General features: G+C 39.5%; 1 pseudogene; it reads right to left on the bottom strand.

Moving 5' to 3' along the window:
* Window positions 1-14,840, bottom strand: part of LOC148028510 (protein ENHANCER OF LHP1 1-like) — a 177,846-nt pseudogene extending 163,006 nt beyond the window's left edge.
* Between the last annotated feature and the right edge of the window lie 2,122 nt (window positions 14,841-16,962).

The raw sequence follows: 16,962 nt of genomic DNA, 5'->3' as shown, positions 1-16,962 counted from the left end.
TTTGACACCCAAAAGCCCCAACTTCCAAATTGGCATGACAAGAGCTCACTCTAGCATGCGACCCTCCACTCTCCTCTCTCATAAAATACAATTGTAATCAAGGGGGAAGGCCCTTAACTCTTCAATCTCCTCTCCTTATATAGTTTTCTATCCACACTCACACACATTAGGCTTTTTGCTTTCAGCTTTTGGCTTTTGCTTTTCTACTACTTTTCACTATTTTCGTTTTTTCTGCTTTATGCCTGTTTGTAACTTGTTTGGATAATAACTTTGTCATGTGAACTCCGAATATAGTTGTTCGGGTACTCAAAACGATTGGAACACATCTGGTCGACAAGCCTATACAGACAGAATTACAAAATTCGATAAAAAATGAGCAAAAATACTGATGTTTGTAAATTGTATCATTTTTCTCCATCTTTTATCTTGGATGTCTTATTCCCTTCCTTGGCCTATTGTGCTTGTAATTGCACACACTTTCACCATACATGTCCTCTTTTTCTTCAAGAAATACTCGTTGATGATGTAAAATGTACGACCTTTTCGTTGATCCTTGAGTCTTCAAAATATTCTCTGGATATGAACCTGTTTTTTTATGCAGTGTGCCCTAGCAAGAATATGCTATGAAATGAACACCGTGTCCATTCTTTCATGATTTGGAAAAATATGCAATGTTGAATCCATGATATGCAACCAATCAATCGATGCTACATGCAAAAATATGTATGCATTGAAGAACTCTGCCTAGCCTATCTAGATGTGATCGTGCGTCATCAGCATCCAATTCTCCTCTATCAGCAGTTACTTTGGCAACACAACCATACTTGCAAAATACTTCTTCAAGTAAAAATCTACAAACAACTTGAATAGACTTTGTTGTCAAGGTTTTTCCTTCCACTTGATTTATGAGATCTTCCCTACCAAGTACTAGATATCTCATGTTCCAAATTCCTATAGGCATGGTTACTAAATCAAAAACCCATCTGTAGCGAATGGATAAAGGAAATGTAGGCTAAAGCCCATCTCTATGCTTAACCATAGAGTACATTTGACAAACATGACAAGATTTAACAAAATGCTCAATGTCTTTATACATGTTTTGCTACCAAAATTTCTCTTTTATTTTGGCAAAAGTGCCCATATGCCTCTATGACCAGCCAATAGGCTTTCATGAAATTCTTACATGACCTGTCTTTGAGTATTTTTTTTTCTCCTAAGACTCGAATAGGTGCCCCTCATTTCTTTTTCGCATGCCTCCAAAGGTAGCCATCTTTAAGAAAAAAGCCATAAGCTTTTCTCTTGATTCTCTTAAACTCTTCATTAGTCCAATCTTCCTTCTTTGTCATAGTGCTAAAAAATTGGCCAATTTTTAGCTAATCATCTTCATAATATTCTTCTTTAAAGTGTGAATAAACCATAACAAAACATTGAGCATGCTGTCTATCAGCTGCCCACTATCCTTCTTTGGTTGTTTATTCCTTCTTTGCTGACGTAAAATTTGTTTTAGCAACTGAACCTATTGTACTTGCTGTAATTATTATTGTACCTGCATTTTTGACAGCTAAACCATCATTAGGTACAACTGTACTTGTTGTTTTCATATTTGAATCTGCATTTACAGCATCATTTTTAGCAAATATAGACTCTGATTCTTCCTCATCCATCATTTCTTCTTCATCCTTATAACTGGCACGCAAAAGCATGTCAGCAACTGGATTATCTCTTCCTGTAATATGTTTCAAATCAGGATTTAAGGATTTAATATAGGCTATTCACCTTACCATAGCTATGTCGGGAGTGGAACAGTTGGCATCATGCCCAAGAGTGGAAGGCAATCTGTTTCAACTATTACATGTGCGCCCATGAAGTAATCTCGATCACATTTCAATGCAGTTACTACTCCCAAAGTTCTCTTTTAATTTGAGCATACCTTCTTTGTCATTCATTAAGAACCTTCGCTCCAAAGCGAATTGCATATCTATTGCCTTCAAGGTCATCTTGATCAACTGCCCATCCTATTCCAATAGGACTTGTGTCTACTATGAGTATAATAGGCTGTCCATTAGAGTAATTAGCCCTCTTTAAGGTGGGGGCTAAAATCACAAATTTCTTTAGTTTTCGAATAGCTTGAGTATGTTATTTTTCCCATATAAACCTTTGGCCTTTCCTTAGCAGTTGATAAAGATTTTTAGCAACATGAGCAAAATGTGGGATCCAAATAAGGTGGAAGACATATGCACCAAGAGATCTTCTCACCTTCGAAACATTTGTGCATATTTTCTGCATTTTGCTGATAGCATCAATCTTGGATGGAGAAGGCTTTCGGCCATATGGACCACACATATGCCCTACCACAATAACTTCTTCGACTCCAAAAACAGATTAAGCACCTGAAAGAGTAAGATAGACTTCTTCTAATTTAGACAAGATTTGAGCACAATCATTAATATGATCAGAAACAAACTTGCAGCATCCAAGTTTGTTGAGTTCTTTATTCTTCTCATGAACTTCACATCCTTTGATTGGTACATCATCAAGGAAAGAAAGGGTTAATTGAGGAATATAATCTCTCAACACTTTATGCATGGCATTCATCATGTGAGCTACTGAATTCGTAGCCCCTTGAGGTAGAGTACACATGCGGACTAAGCCAAGAGGCGTCTTCATTGCGGTAATGTCTCGGCTTTCCAAAGCAAGCTGAAATTGGTCATAGCCTGAATATAAATCTCCCATGGAATAAATTGCTTTACCTGCAAAACTTCAGCAAATTCATCAACAATCGGCTCCAAACCAAAATTTCTAATAGTGACTTTATTGACATGTTGTAAATCTTAAATGAATCGCAAAGATCCATTCTTCTTAGGCAAGGTAAACCATCGGTTGGAATATGGAGCTGAAGATGGCTCCAATATTCGCATTTTTATCTTTTCATTTAGAAGCTCCAATAACTTAGGCAAATGAGCCCTTGGTACCGGAATTGGTTTAAGATTCCAAGGAATGTGTGGGACCGTAAAAATCACCATTGATGCCACAACGCTTGGATCCACACAGCCAATTTCATGTGGCTGAAATGAAAAAGCTTTACCATGATTCTTTATCATCTGCATGAAGATTTGCTTTTCAGCTCGGCAAGAGAAAAGATTCTTCACCAAATTTCAGCTCTTGTAAACTGTCTGCTATAAATTGGTGACCAATCTTTGGGATCACAAAGGCTTGGCTATTTGGATATCCTTTTTGCTAGTCCTTCACTTTTGGGTGGTAGAGGAGTAGCCACTGGCTTGACCTTTTTATCAACTGTCTTATACTTTGTTTCTACTCTTACCTCTTCCTTGTTCGGATGTCCAAAAGCTTCATGATCTGTAGATTCTTGAATTATGTCATACATATCCAATGTGCATACTTGTATGGACTGATTTTTAGCTTGATTTTCTACATGAACAGCTGCATATATTTTAGCCATTGTATCATTATAATTCAACCCATAAAATAGCCTTGTAAATTTTTCATCTATAGGAAAAACATCAATTTTCTTCAGTTCTTGTTCCACATGGCATAGATGCTTTCTTTCAGCCCTATTCATGGTTGAAAACTGTTTATAACATCCCACACTATTGGCCATAAAAACCTGCAAGTCAGCTTTTGGCCTTGCCCCCTTTACATGTGAAGGTAATTTTTTATAACATGATGCACTGCCATAGCCTCCACTTATAGCAGTGCTACTCGAAAACCCTTAAATTCTCGGGCATTAGGAGGAACAGGATGATCTCTCAATCGATCTCTATTCGGGTGATGATTTACACATACAATCAAGAATTGGACAGCTTTGTCATTATCCTTACTTCTTATTCGAGCATATGATGAACCATCATCAAGGGTCTTTGTCTCTAAACGAGACTCAGAAATAAAAAGTTGTCCAAGAATGATAGGATAGCTGCTGGAATCTTGAACAAAGAAATGAAATTCATCTTTTACATTACCAATAGTAACTTGTACATAAGGGCATGCTGCATAAAGATCACCAGAGGAGTTATTGGATGCTTTCATGCACCATCCTGGTTCCACATCAATGGGCCATCCGCCATTCTCGTAGAGACTTCTTGGCATGACATTAATCTCTGAGCCATGGTCTATAAGGGCAATGCATGGAGTCTCTTTTTCTCCAATCTTAACAATGGTTTCAGTGGTCGCCCTTGCCCAATGGGTACGGGAGTAGTGACTACTAGGAATAAAGTGAGCATCACTTTCTTCTTGCATGTTGTGAAGATGAGATTCTTTCTTAAGCATGGGCTGCACTTTAGATTGAAAAGTCCCCACCATAATAGCTTCTTCAGTTTGTGCTTCATAGATGTCTTAATCTTTGGCTTCTATGGCTACAATCAATTCTTTGATTGCGTCCAATCGAATCCCTTGAGTTTTCAACTTCTCTTCATCCTGCAAATACACATGAAATGCTTGCAAAAAAGCATGCACAGATTCTTCAGTTTCCTTGCCAACATATTGTCTTTTTTGTTTAATTACATCAATTATTACATCATGAAATCCTCGTTTTGCAATTCTGAGAATTTTACCTAATGTAAATTCAATTCTACTTCCAAGAATCCTTTCTTCTAGGATCCGCTTAAGATCCGTTGCGGTCTCTATGTCAGATTGCAACTTGTAACTAGGATGTTTAATTTTTCTTTTTCCTTCTGTCTTCTTTGCTTGAGGGGCATCTCCCATATCAAGCTCTAGTGGTGATGGATTTTCAGCAGCCTTCTGCTGATCTGGTTTACTTCTTGTCACGCGTTTAGTTGGTCCTGAAGAAGAAAGACCGACAACATCTTTATCTCTTCTTCTTTTTTCTTCTATCATGGCTTCATGATTATTAATTTCAGCTAACCGAGCAAAAGATGAAAATGAATCAACTGGCTCGGTCCATCCGGTTCTTCCTCAGATGCATTGACTGGCAGTAGTTAAATCATCTTTGGTTGCCTTGCCTTGCTCCATGCGATCTAAGGCCTGCATCCACACTTTAGATTTTGCATTAGTTTTTGTTCTTGTTGCCAAATCCTCCAATCTTTTCTTCATGCCACCGTTGCCAAATTTTGGCTCAAGAGAAAGCCCGGTTTTGGTTGCATGAATTTTACCATCCTTCCAAAAGACTAATTTTTGTGCTTCAGCTTCACGGAATGCACCGCACTCCCTCTTATCATACTGTAGGCTATCACACTAGATACAACGTCTTTTGAAGCCTTCTTGTACAGGTCTTTGGGCAGTTGATCGTCCCCTTTCTTCCACTTTCACATCAAGCCTTTCCACTTTGGAATTAATCTCCATTAGATTAAGATGGAGATCCCGCATGCTTTTAATTAGCTTATCCATGACATCCTTCTTTGGAGATGGAACAACAAAATTTCTTGGTTGCTCGGCCATAGAGACAGGAGGTCAAGAAACAGGAATAGGCTCCTTCATGGATTCAGTTGGTGCAGGGGTTGATCCCCATCTTAGGCAAAACCGCTCTCTTCGAGCAATCATATTAACTGCTTCAGTGACATCACTCCAAGCAGTCTTCAATCCCGTCTCAGAGTCAGGATCTTCAAGTTGATCAGTTAGCTTTTCTTGAAGGAAAGGATCTGCAGCCTTTAGAAATAATTCAATCTTCTGGCTTTCCATACCTTGTTGATCCTCAGGATCTAGTTGAGAAAATTTGCTTTCAAATTCGCGATGAAGAGCAGTGGCGGTTAGACCCTTATTGGGCCTTTCAACCCATTCAGTGAAAACTTTATTTGTCATAAGGCCAGAATCTTCAAGAAAATTTTCTTCTCGAAGAGCCTTCTTGAACGCGGACCATCCCGCGTCTTTTTGGAAAAGACCATGAATTCGGTCTTGGAGACCATGCACAGCCAAACGGTCGGCTCCAAGCATGTTGAGGAACTTCGAAGAAGACCATCTTGTCAGTATAGAGGCGGATAAAAGAGGATACATTTTGCCCATTAAATTGCTTGAGCTCTTGCCCAACTGTTTCCAAAGCTTTAATGGCGGCGGCATCATTCCGATCTTCTTCTTGTCTTCGTTGTTGTTGCAATTGCAACTACTGCTGAAATTGCAATTGTTGTTGTTGGCTTTCTTGCATCAGACGAACAAAATGTTGCAAGGCATCTCCTCCCGAACTTGATGATTCTCCCATTGTACTTTCTCTTCCACAGCGGACCTTTCACGTCGGGTTCACCACTGTCGTCGTGTTAGGGGTTGAAGGTCTACCACCGGGGCTTAGAGCAGAAGAAAAGTATGGGATTCAAGGTTTGGAGAATGGAAAAAGAATGGAGTTTGACAAGATTCGGGTTTTAGAAATGACTTGGTTGAAGAAGAAGATATCAACCTTTTTCTATGTATTTAGCATACATGAATGGAATTAATGTCACTATCTTGATTACATCAAATGCATTTGGAAAAATAAGCCATTACATAAAAGGATATTCTCATATTTGTAATCCAAATGCATATACCAAATGCAAGCTCAAATGGCTTTTAACTCATGCACATAGACGGATTACAACTTCAAGAAACAAGTATTTTGATGGTAGACTCAAGTACATTCAAGACATGGACCAATAGTACATGAAATGCATTGATGGAGCATAATTTTAACTTCAGCCCTGTTTGAAAACAGAAAATTCCAGCCCATAATCAAGCTCAAAAAGTGTATATAAACTCATGAATAAGCTCCTCTAATCATTAATGGGTAAAGCCCTGATGTTAAGAGGTCAATTTCTTCTATTTCAATCACATGAATCACTTGTTTGTTCATCAAAATGGAAAAGAACAGTGGGCTGCCCTGTTTATGACTCGTTTTTTCAGTCCATAACAACCCATACACCTTCAAAATCCTCCCCCTTTGCTTGCCCCAAAGTCACTCAAGTACTTGGATACAAATCGGGCTTCATTAGACCATGAATGAGGTAAATAAAATGAGAGAAGACGTACATAAGAGCAGGCTCAATACTTTTCTATCAGATTTTCCCCGTTTTATAGATTGTCATACCATGCATTTTTGTCAGACCAAATAGACGGGTAAGAGGAGCTCTTACCTTCCTTGTTTGTATCTTCATCTTCAGCTCTAGTTTATCTTCAGTTTGCATGCTCCAAAGCATGCACCATAGCTCCCAGTTTTCTCCAGATGCTCTAGGGTGTGCAGGCCTGCATTTTGCGCCAAAAATTGCGGGCTACATCCTGCTCAGTTCCACTTTACTTTTTGACCTACTTAGGTCACTTACAGATCACTTTGGTTCATTACTTCAGGTCCCCCATGAATCTAGTGGACTTTTGGCATTTTTCATGATTTCTAACCATATTTTCCACTTGAATCAATGTGATTTATCCTGCAGACTATCAATTTCTTCCAGCTGACCAAGTTGTAGGTTCCTATAGACTTTTTTTTTTAAATCAATATATATGGTACAACTGAAAATTGTATGCTAAATACAAAAGAACTTATGTAACTAAGTTGGTTGTTGGGTAACAATGACTGAATTATGTATGCAAATTCCTCATATAAATCCTAGTAAAGTTCTTGTGTGTTCATAAGAATCCCATGATTTATATTATGAACAATAAACTCTTTGACACCGTGCCAACACCTTACTTGCCCCGATCGGAGTTCCCTAGTGGAAGTTATGGTTGTTTTTCTCGAGCCATACCATCTGGGATAGCACACTAGTAATTCCTGGACAGCCCTTTATTTTGTAACAGTTTTGGTCCTGACCTGATTGCAGCCCCGCCCCACCCACCTGGGTTGAAAGTACATCTCATGGGCAATGACACCTCAACTGTCCCATTCGGAGTTTTCGACACAAAGTTATGGCTGATTTCCTACGGCACACCCTTACAGTCCATGACTACATCCCTTGTTTTTTAGGACAAAAATTTTATGAGATGAGATGGTTTGTAATGAACAGGGATCACGGGAACATGGCATGGGAACATACTAGTCACACTGATTGTATATAATGTGTAAGAGGGTATTTTGAGGCACGACAAAAATTATCAAGAAACTCTCTTTTCACCTTCTCAAGCTTCCATGGCTTCTTCTTTTTCTTCTTCCTCTTCTTCCTTTCTCCCTCTTTCTCTCTCTTTTTCTTGCCTTTCTCTCTCCTCTTCCTCTTCTTTTGCAGTCCTTCTCTCTCTCCTTCCTCTTAGTTAGGACAGTTAGGTCTCTTTCATTACAAGTAGCAAAGGGTTTTAAGAAAGAGCATGGTATTGACTTTGATGATGTCTTCTCTCATGTGGTTAAGACGACCACCTTGCGCTTAGTCTTGGCATAGGTTGCATAGCTTGACTTAAACTTGTACAAGATGGATATCAAGATAGCTTTCTTACATGGAGACTTGCACTATGAGATTTACATGGAGCAGCCTAAGGGCTTTGCAGAGCCTGGCATGGAGTACAGTATACAAGCTAAAGAAAAGTCTTTATGAATTGAAGTAGGCACCTAGGGAATGGTATCATAAGTTTGATGCCTTTATGCAGTCACAAGGCTAAAACATAGTGCTATGGATCAGTAATTGTATTTTAGTTCTCTATGTGGATGACATGCTATTAGTAGGGAAAGCAAATGATGAGCTAGATGCTCTTAAGGCTCAACTCAAGAATAGCTTTGAGATAAAGGATATGGGAGAGACCTCTCACATACTTGGTATGCGCATTAGACACGACATGGATCAAGGACTCATCTACTTGTCGTAGAGGGAGTACATTCATAAAGTCCTTGAGTGCTTCTACATGCAGGACATGAAGCCTATTGGATGTCCATTACCTTCTTATGTGAAGGTATCACAGGTTGATTGTATGAAGGTAGATGAGCAGAGGACCGAGGTGGCCAAGATTCCCTATCCATCTATAGTGGGCAGTTGCCATGATAGCCACTCATCTAAATATTTCCTTTGTAGTTGGTGTTGTGGCACACTATATGGCTACACCTGGGAAGAAGCATTGGGATGCCATGAAGGGTATCTTGAGGCACCTGAAGGGCACTGCAGATACACACATATGCTATGGTAGCTAGGATATAGGAGTCGTGGGGCACATTGACTTTGATTATGTAGGACATGCAGATAGTAGGAAGTCCACTTTTGGTTATGTGTTCACTTATGCTAAAGGTGTGGTTTCATGGATGTCCAGGGTGCAAAAATGCATGGCCCTTTCTACTATAAAAGCTGAGTATGTTGCAACCACTGAGGCTTGCAAGGAGGCCATTTGTTTGGGTCATTTGGTTCATGACCTTGGTATTGATGCTATCCCTACCATGCATTCTGATTCTATGAGTGCTATCTAGTTAGCCAAGAATTCGGTCTTCCATGCGAAGATGAAACACATTGAGGTGAGGTATCACTACATACTTGGGGTCATTGAGGACAAGTCTCTTGACCTTCTTAAGATCTCAACTGATCAAAATCTTACAGACTTGCTCATGAAAAGCCTTTCTATAGAGCGCTTGTCCTTCCTCAGGAGGTTGATGGGCGTGGGATGAGATTACATCTTTCCGCATTCTGTTATACACGTGTACATGTTGTATTGTCTTTTATTTTTCTTTTCACTCCTCACTAGTACATATTTTCCTTAATTCGGAGGTTATTGGGGTTAAAGGCACCTCTGCCTAGCCGCCTGTGTATTATTACAGTGACAGTACCCATCACTACACACTACAAGTGGTAGGCACCCATCACTGTCACACATTCTTTATTCTTTAAATGACCTTTGAATGAAGGAAAGGTTGGTCACACATTGTGACTGTTGGAGTTCCCACATTGTGACTCTCTCTCTCTCTCTCTCTCTCTCTCTCTCTCTCTCTCTCTCTCTCTCTCTCTCTCTCTCTCTCTCTCTCTCTCGCTCTCGCTCTTACTCTGGCTCTTGCTCTTGCTCTTGCTCTTGCTCTTGCTCTTGCTTTTGCTCTTGCTCTCCTGCCATAGCTCTCACCATGAAAATCCCTTGAGTTGCTCCATGTGTATCTCTTCCTTTAATTTCCCATTAAGAAAAGAAATTTTTAGATCCATTTGATGAGCCTCCGAATCAAACTCAACAACAAAAACTAACAAGACGTGAATACTAGTAATAGGATCAATAGGTGAGAAAGTTTCTTGACAATCAACTCCTGCGATTTGTAAAAAATGTTTGGCAACTAACCTTGCTTCAAATTTTTCAAATGTTCCATTTGCTCTTTTTTTTTGTCTTATAAACCCACTTGCATTTAATAGTAGTACATCCAGGTGTTAACTAAGCTAGAACCCATGTACCTTTAGAGAGAAGAAATCAATGCTCAATTTCCATAGCCTCTTGCCATTTTTCCTTTTGTGGGGATGACATGGCATCATTGTAGGAGACAAGTTCTTCACAAATATTGAGAGCATTCTCAAGAATATCAACATCATAAACATGATAGGTACCATATAAATTCTGACTTGGGAGATCAATATAAACATCAATGCCAAGGTCATCATCATCAATAATAGGTACAGGATGTGAGTCCTAATTTGAAGAGTCAATATTATCCAGTGAAGAAGGTTCATCATCATATTGAAAAGGAAAAGTAGTGAGTAATGACTTTTTGTCATCAATGTCCTCCAATGACCAAGTCCTCCTAGCATCCTCTTGCGACCATGTGATGCCCATAAGTTGCTCATTGAAAATAGAATTACGACTTATGATTACTTGCTTGGAGGATGGATCATAAAACTTATATCCCTTAGAAAAATAAGAATATCTAATGAAAATAACTTTCAAACTAGAATGGTCAAGTTTTCTAGGAGTCTCTTTGGGTACTTGAATATAAGAAATACACCTAAAGGTTCAAAAATATGAAATAAAAGGAGTTTTCCCTAACCAAGTAGCAATCATTATTTGACAAGGAGCAGTCATAGAAAGATAATTTTGCAAAAATAATGCTATTAAGATTGTTGCAACCCAGAATGGAGCCCCAAGAGGAACACCAAGGAAAAGGGAATTCTCTTGCAAGAAAATCTATCTTGTAACATCAATAAGCTTTTATTTCATTCCTTTGATCATCAAAACAAAGAAAACAACAATTCTTCACGCAGCATCATAGTAGATATCTCCCACGGATTTGATAGAATCAACCATATTCTCCAATATCCTCACAAAATCCATCAATAGAACAAAGAACACAAGGGAATACACCATCTTTGAATGGAAATACATCACATATTATTCATCTTCAATGTCTTCATAGTTCTCTCTCTCAATCTCTCATATACAGTTACACTATTTTGATAGAATTGACTATCTCTGACTCTCTCTCTCTCTCCATCAATAGTACATCATATCCTCACTACAATCACTCAATAATCACTCACAATAATCCTTCTTAGGTCGTGGATACACCTCCCAAAAGGTATGTCAGATGTGAAGGGGCACCAGAGACATCATAGTGTCCTGTGAGATCTGTCTTCTGTCACTATCCTTCTGTAACCTTCTGTGAATCTTCTATAAATCTTCAGTAATTACTTCTTCACTTCAATTAGCTTGGATAGAGATTCCATTCATCCTTTTCACACAGAAGTACAGAACAACAGAGCTATAGAAGCACAGAAGCTACAAAACTTTACAGAAGATCAACAAAACCCATAAAAATCATAACAAAACCAATTCAATCTCTCATAAACCTTTTCACACATTCTCAATCATCTCTCAAAACATTCATTCAACCATCTCAACTACCAAAATAGAAACAAAACATAGCAAAGCAGAAGAAAATCAGGCCTTACAGAACCATACAGAGAGAATTATAGAACTCTTCAGAACAACATATTTCATCAAAAATCAACATAAACCCTTTCAAACATACTCAAACCACTCCAAACACTTCAAAACATCTTCAAACTCAAACAATCAACCACCAAAAACAACCATTCAACAACAAAAACAACAAAAAGTCAGCCCAAAAACCAATCATTTCCACACTCAACATATCCCCACACTTAATAAGGAAGCGTCCTCGCGACCTAAGAAAATGGAAGAATAAAAGCTCTATGATCTGCTAAAAACAATCTTCAATTCAGCATAAATCACCCACTTTGATCACAACCCCAACATATCAGCTTTATAACCTGGATCTGAAACACATATGAAAGGAAAACCAATAACACAAAAAAAAAACCATTCCAATATTATAAATGCAAACTATTAAAGGATATAAGAGTTCTGCATCCAAATCTGCAACTACAACCATGTGATAACCAACTGCATCAATCTTCACAGCTTCATCTTCATCAGCTCCACATAATTGAAAAAAACATCACCCAATACAAAAAATACCCATATACAAATATAGTCTGAATGGCATGGATCCCCAAAAATTGGAGAGCAAAAAGAAAATTTCCATTAATAAAGGAGGAATGATACAATAAGGAAAAAGCTCCATTGCTAAGTAGGATGAAGGTATTTCTTCTTAAACTCCATACTAAGCTTTAAACGCTCCAAAGCTTTACTCTCATCAACAAAATGCTGAGGCACATTCTGGAGGAACTGTAAGCAACACATCCTTTCCAGTAAGATGAGGAACCTGGTAGGGAAGGCCTGTGCAAAGTAGTACAGAACATCCATCTAAGCAACAGTCACATCTACATTTGGATTGATGAGCAACTGAGGGATACTCTTTCGAGTATTCAGCTTTGACTGCTGATGCATGAAAGCAAGATACCAACAAAAATGAGCTACAAGGCGAACAATGGTATCCTCAGAAGTAACATGCACTTTGGCAAAATGAAGGTAAGAGTTCGAACATGCTACAGATGTATCCCAAGACCCTGTAATGAGAGGCCAATTAAACACCGGTCCTGTCACACAATCATGTAACGTCCATTGTCTTTGACGGAGTATGTCACTGTCATATCCTGGAGTATCCAGCACTGACTGGGGAGGAAGATTGATATAATCAAATGAAGGGGGCAATGGAATAAGAGGAGAACATTGTAAAGGAGGATAAGATCAATCATAAAAGGAAGGCAAATGAAGGGATAAGGAAGATGGCAAAGATGGAGAATTCAACAAAAAGGTACGAAGGGAATCCACTGAGAAAACAAAAGGAATAGGAGGAACAGAAGGTGGAGGGTCAGAAGGGGTAGGTGATGATGTAGGATCAGCAATAAAAGGACATGTAGTAAAAATAGGGATATGAGGAAATCCAGAAGGGGTAAAAGATAAAAGTGGAATGGTATCAGGACTTGAGGAAAGAAGAGAAATATAAAAAGGGAAACGACACGCCATAAGAGAATAAGAAAGGAGATCACCAGGATCCAAAGGATAGATAGAACAACAGAAACTAAGGTCCTGGAAAAAGGAATCAGTAAATAACGGATGATCAGCAATAAAGCTCAACAATTGAGATTGTAATGGCTGGATATCAGATTTATGAAAAACACTCCGAAGACGACGAGGTTCCAAAGCGTCAGCCTCCAAAGGTGGATGCCAAGCATGTCCCTTACACCAAGACGTCTGCTCATGATAATACTTCAAACTATCTGCTAGCAGGAGCTCAACTGAGTGCACATACATGACTGCCTCATGGGAAACCAACTCATCCACAAATCTATCAAAAATAGCTCTCAAGAGACCCGCAAACCAAAAATTTGACCACCCATCCTCTGGAGGTTCCAAATCCACATTGCTTAAAGAGATGTACAGGGCAAACCTCTGCTGATTATATTTGATCCAAAAGGAAGGAGGAGGTGACACCAATTCAATATAGCGGGTAAAATCTTCCTGCACACAGTTCATCCTCTGCTGAAGGCGTTCCATTTAGCGGAGAACCCATCACATAATTTAGCTTTATGGTGCAATTGATCAAGCTCTCCTTTGGAAGATATGATTGAAGGGACAATAGGAGTTGCGGAGGAATAGAAAGAACAGCCACTTTTTGGTTAAGTTCTTCAATAACTTTCTATTGGGACTCTACAGTTGCCTGAGAGTGCTGCAACTGACCTTCACTAGTACCAAGTTTACTAGCCAAAGTGGCCATTTCCTAAAGGGCAGAATTTTTCTCAAGGTGCAAGGATGCATTCTCCTCTTCCAACTTAGCAACCTTAGATTCTAACTCTTGGATAGTTTCCTTCTGGGAATCCATTAAGGATGTGGCAGCAGTCATTTGAGCATTAATATCAAAAAGTGTAGCCCTTTTTGCAGACAAATCCTCTAGTGCCTTAGTCAACTGACTAATCAAGGAATCCACCTTGTCTTGCAAGGAAGTATAAACATTGGTATACATTGTTTGAAGACAAGAGGTAAGGGAGGTTTCCAGAGTGGACTGGACATTTGAAACTAGCTGTGAAAGCATATGTCCAGATAATATAGTATGTAAGGATGAAGGCAGCTAGCTGATCAATTTGTCCTTCCTTTTGGGCTGAAAATAAATTAGGACAGGAGAGGAAAGAAGGAAGGGCACTACCAGACACAGTAGGAACAGGTGTGGGTACAGGGGAAGCAAGTACAAGAGGACTGGAAGGACCCTTTGTATAAAGGCGTTTCTTGCGAGAAAATATAACAGGGGACTCCTCATCTTCTGAATTTGGTTGCATAGGTGGAGGGGAGGGGACTGATGGTGGAGGATGCGGCGGTAAAGGAACAGAATCAGGCACTGCCACACCACCAGGAGGAGGTGCAAAAGTGATAATGCGTTGTAAGAAAGCACCATAGGAAACATTAATGATCTGACCCTTCCATACACGCTGGAAATGTTGATCCATATTGGAGAGTAAGAAGCTTGCCCAGTTGAACCTAGCACCCTCTAGGATCTTCATAGAAGCTGTGAACAATTCCTTGGAAAGATACTTAGAAGCTGACTTACTCGTCATAAATCGGTTCTGGAGGAACTAACATAACTACTTCCATACTGGAGAAGAGATAGGAGCAATAGAGACCCCTGAACTGTTAATAAGTTGATTGAGAAGCAAGGGGGTAGAAGTTTCCTTCTTCAAGAGCGTAACTATCTCTTCAACAGTAAGTAACTGGTTACCGCTGGGCACAAAGGAAGCAGAAAGGAGCAAGCACAATGCTTCATGGATATTAGCTGTAGATAAGCAAAAGATACGGTTATAAACCAGGTGAGACTGGTTTTTATAAGAAGCCAAGAAGGAGTAACAAATGTGAGAAATGCGGGATCTAGAGCATGGCAGTGAGTTATGGTGGATGAAAGAAGAAGTGTGGACTCATGATGAAGAAGATAAAGACACTGTTTATTACACAAGTGAATTAGGTTCCAAGATTGAGACTTGGACTCATAAACACAATCTTGTGTATGTGGACAATGACATTGACACTTCACTGAAATGAAAAGAGTACTATCATTGCATTAAGAAAAGGAAGCAAGTACAATGCTTTATAGGAAAGTAGGAAACTACAATAGGCACCATTGTGCATATGGGATAGGTTAGCCTGCATGTCCTTGACCCTGAAGCTCCATACAAAGAGGCTGTTTAGTGAGTGTGATTCCTGATTCTCAACACCCCTCCTCAATCACAACTAAAAAGGCACAAAATGTGTAGAGGCTGTAATGAGAACAACCTGCAAAGTGTGGGCACACCACAAACATGGTAGACACCAGAGGCTGTTGCAGAAAAGGCTAAGTGTGGGCACCAAAACATGATGGACATCCAGAGGCTGTAACAGGGGCCTCACAAAGTGTACAGGGACTGTAATGCCAAGTTACATAAGGAGTTTACAAAGCTTATGGCAGGAAGCATTAGGGCAAGGAAGTACAAGGCTTTAAAAACAGTCTATCAGAGTTATGAGAGTAGAAGGACTGATGAATCTTGTCCTTCCGATCCTGGTGGTCTTCATCTTTATCTTCTTCTTCCTTTGCTCCATTTTCTTCTTCTTCTTTGACTGCGACTAGATAGGCCTTTTGGGATCTCTTTCTTACGTGGCAGAACTTCTTGGTGTGTCTGGTCCTTTTGCAAAAGTCACAAAAGAGCTGATCCTTCTTGCCTTTGTACCTGTTGCCAACATATAATGCATGCTCATCTCTAGAAGTACTTGGTTCTTCCTTAGTTTTTAGCTTCTTTTTCTCTTCTAACAGTGATTCCTGGATATCAACAATTTCAGGATTTGGCATGTTGATTAAAGTTGTTGATACATTATTATATTTAGGAGGCAAACTCTTAAGTAGAACACCGATGCAAACATCTTCATCCATTTTAATGTTGATTCCTGCAAGTTGGGTTAGGAGTCCTTCCATGTAATTGAGATGTGTGGCAAGTGATGTGCTAGACTTCATTTCAAGCCTGAAGAACTCAATCAGGAGACCATACTTTGATGATTTAGATTGTGCATCGAACAGGGTGTCAAGTCTTTTCCATGTATCCTGTGAGGTCTCACAGTTATCCACATGGTGGATATAACTGTCTTCTAGCTCTAGTTTGATAATGGCCTGGGCTCTGTCATCATTCTTTTGCCAAGTAGTTGCAAGGTCCGCATCCCGAGGTTTCTTCTCTTTGCCATTTGTGATGGCCCAGAGACCCTTTTTCATCAAGATGAGCTTGATGCAGGTTTGCCAGGTGTGAAACCCGACTCCTTTGAATCGAGCATTTGGAGAGTCTTTTCCCATGTGGAGGTTGCAAGATCAACAGCAAATCAACACCAGAATTCTGAGATTTTATCAGTAGAAGAGCAGAATGCAGTGTGTCAAGAGACACAGTTAGTGACAGTGTGAAAACACACTATGTCAGTGTTGATGTTGAGCTTGATTCTTCTTGTTCGGGATCGTTCGGTCGTTCTTCATCTTCTCAGGTCCTTCCCCTCCTTGATTTGATGCTGGGTTAATGGATTAGAGTGGGCTTTAGCTTGGTTTAGTGTCAGGAGTGAGAAAAAATGAGGAAAAAAAAGCTTGAGAAATTTTGGCTATGGTGGAATTAGGGTTTCTGAGACAAGGGCCTGGTTTTTCTCAGATTGCAGGAGCTATACTTGATTATTTTCAAA

This window comes from Lygodium microphyllum, chromosome 11, assembly GCF_053477565.2.
Source record: "Lygodium microphyllum isolate KBCC chromosome 11, Lygodium_microphyllum_v1.1.10, whole genome shotgun sequence".
Lineage (NCBI taxonomy): Eukaryota > Viridiplantae > Streptophyta > Polypodiopsida > Schizaeales > Lygodiaceae > Lygodium > Lygodium microphyllum.
This window is presented reverse-complemented; position numbering and strand designations above follow the sequence as displayed.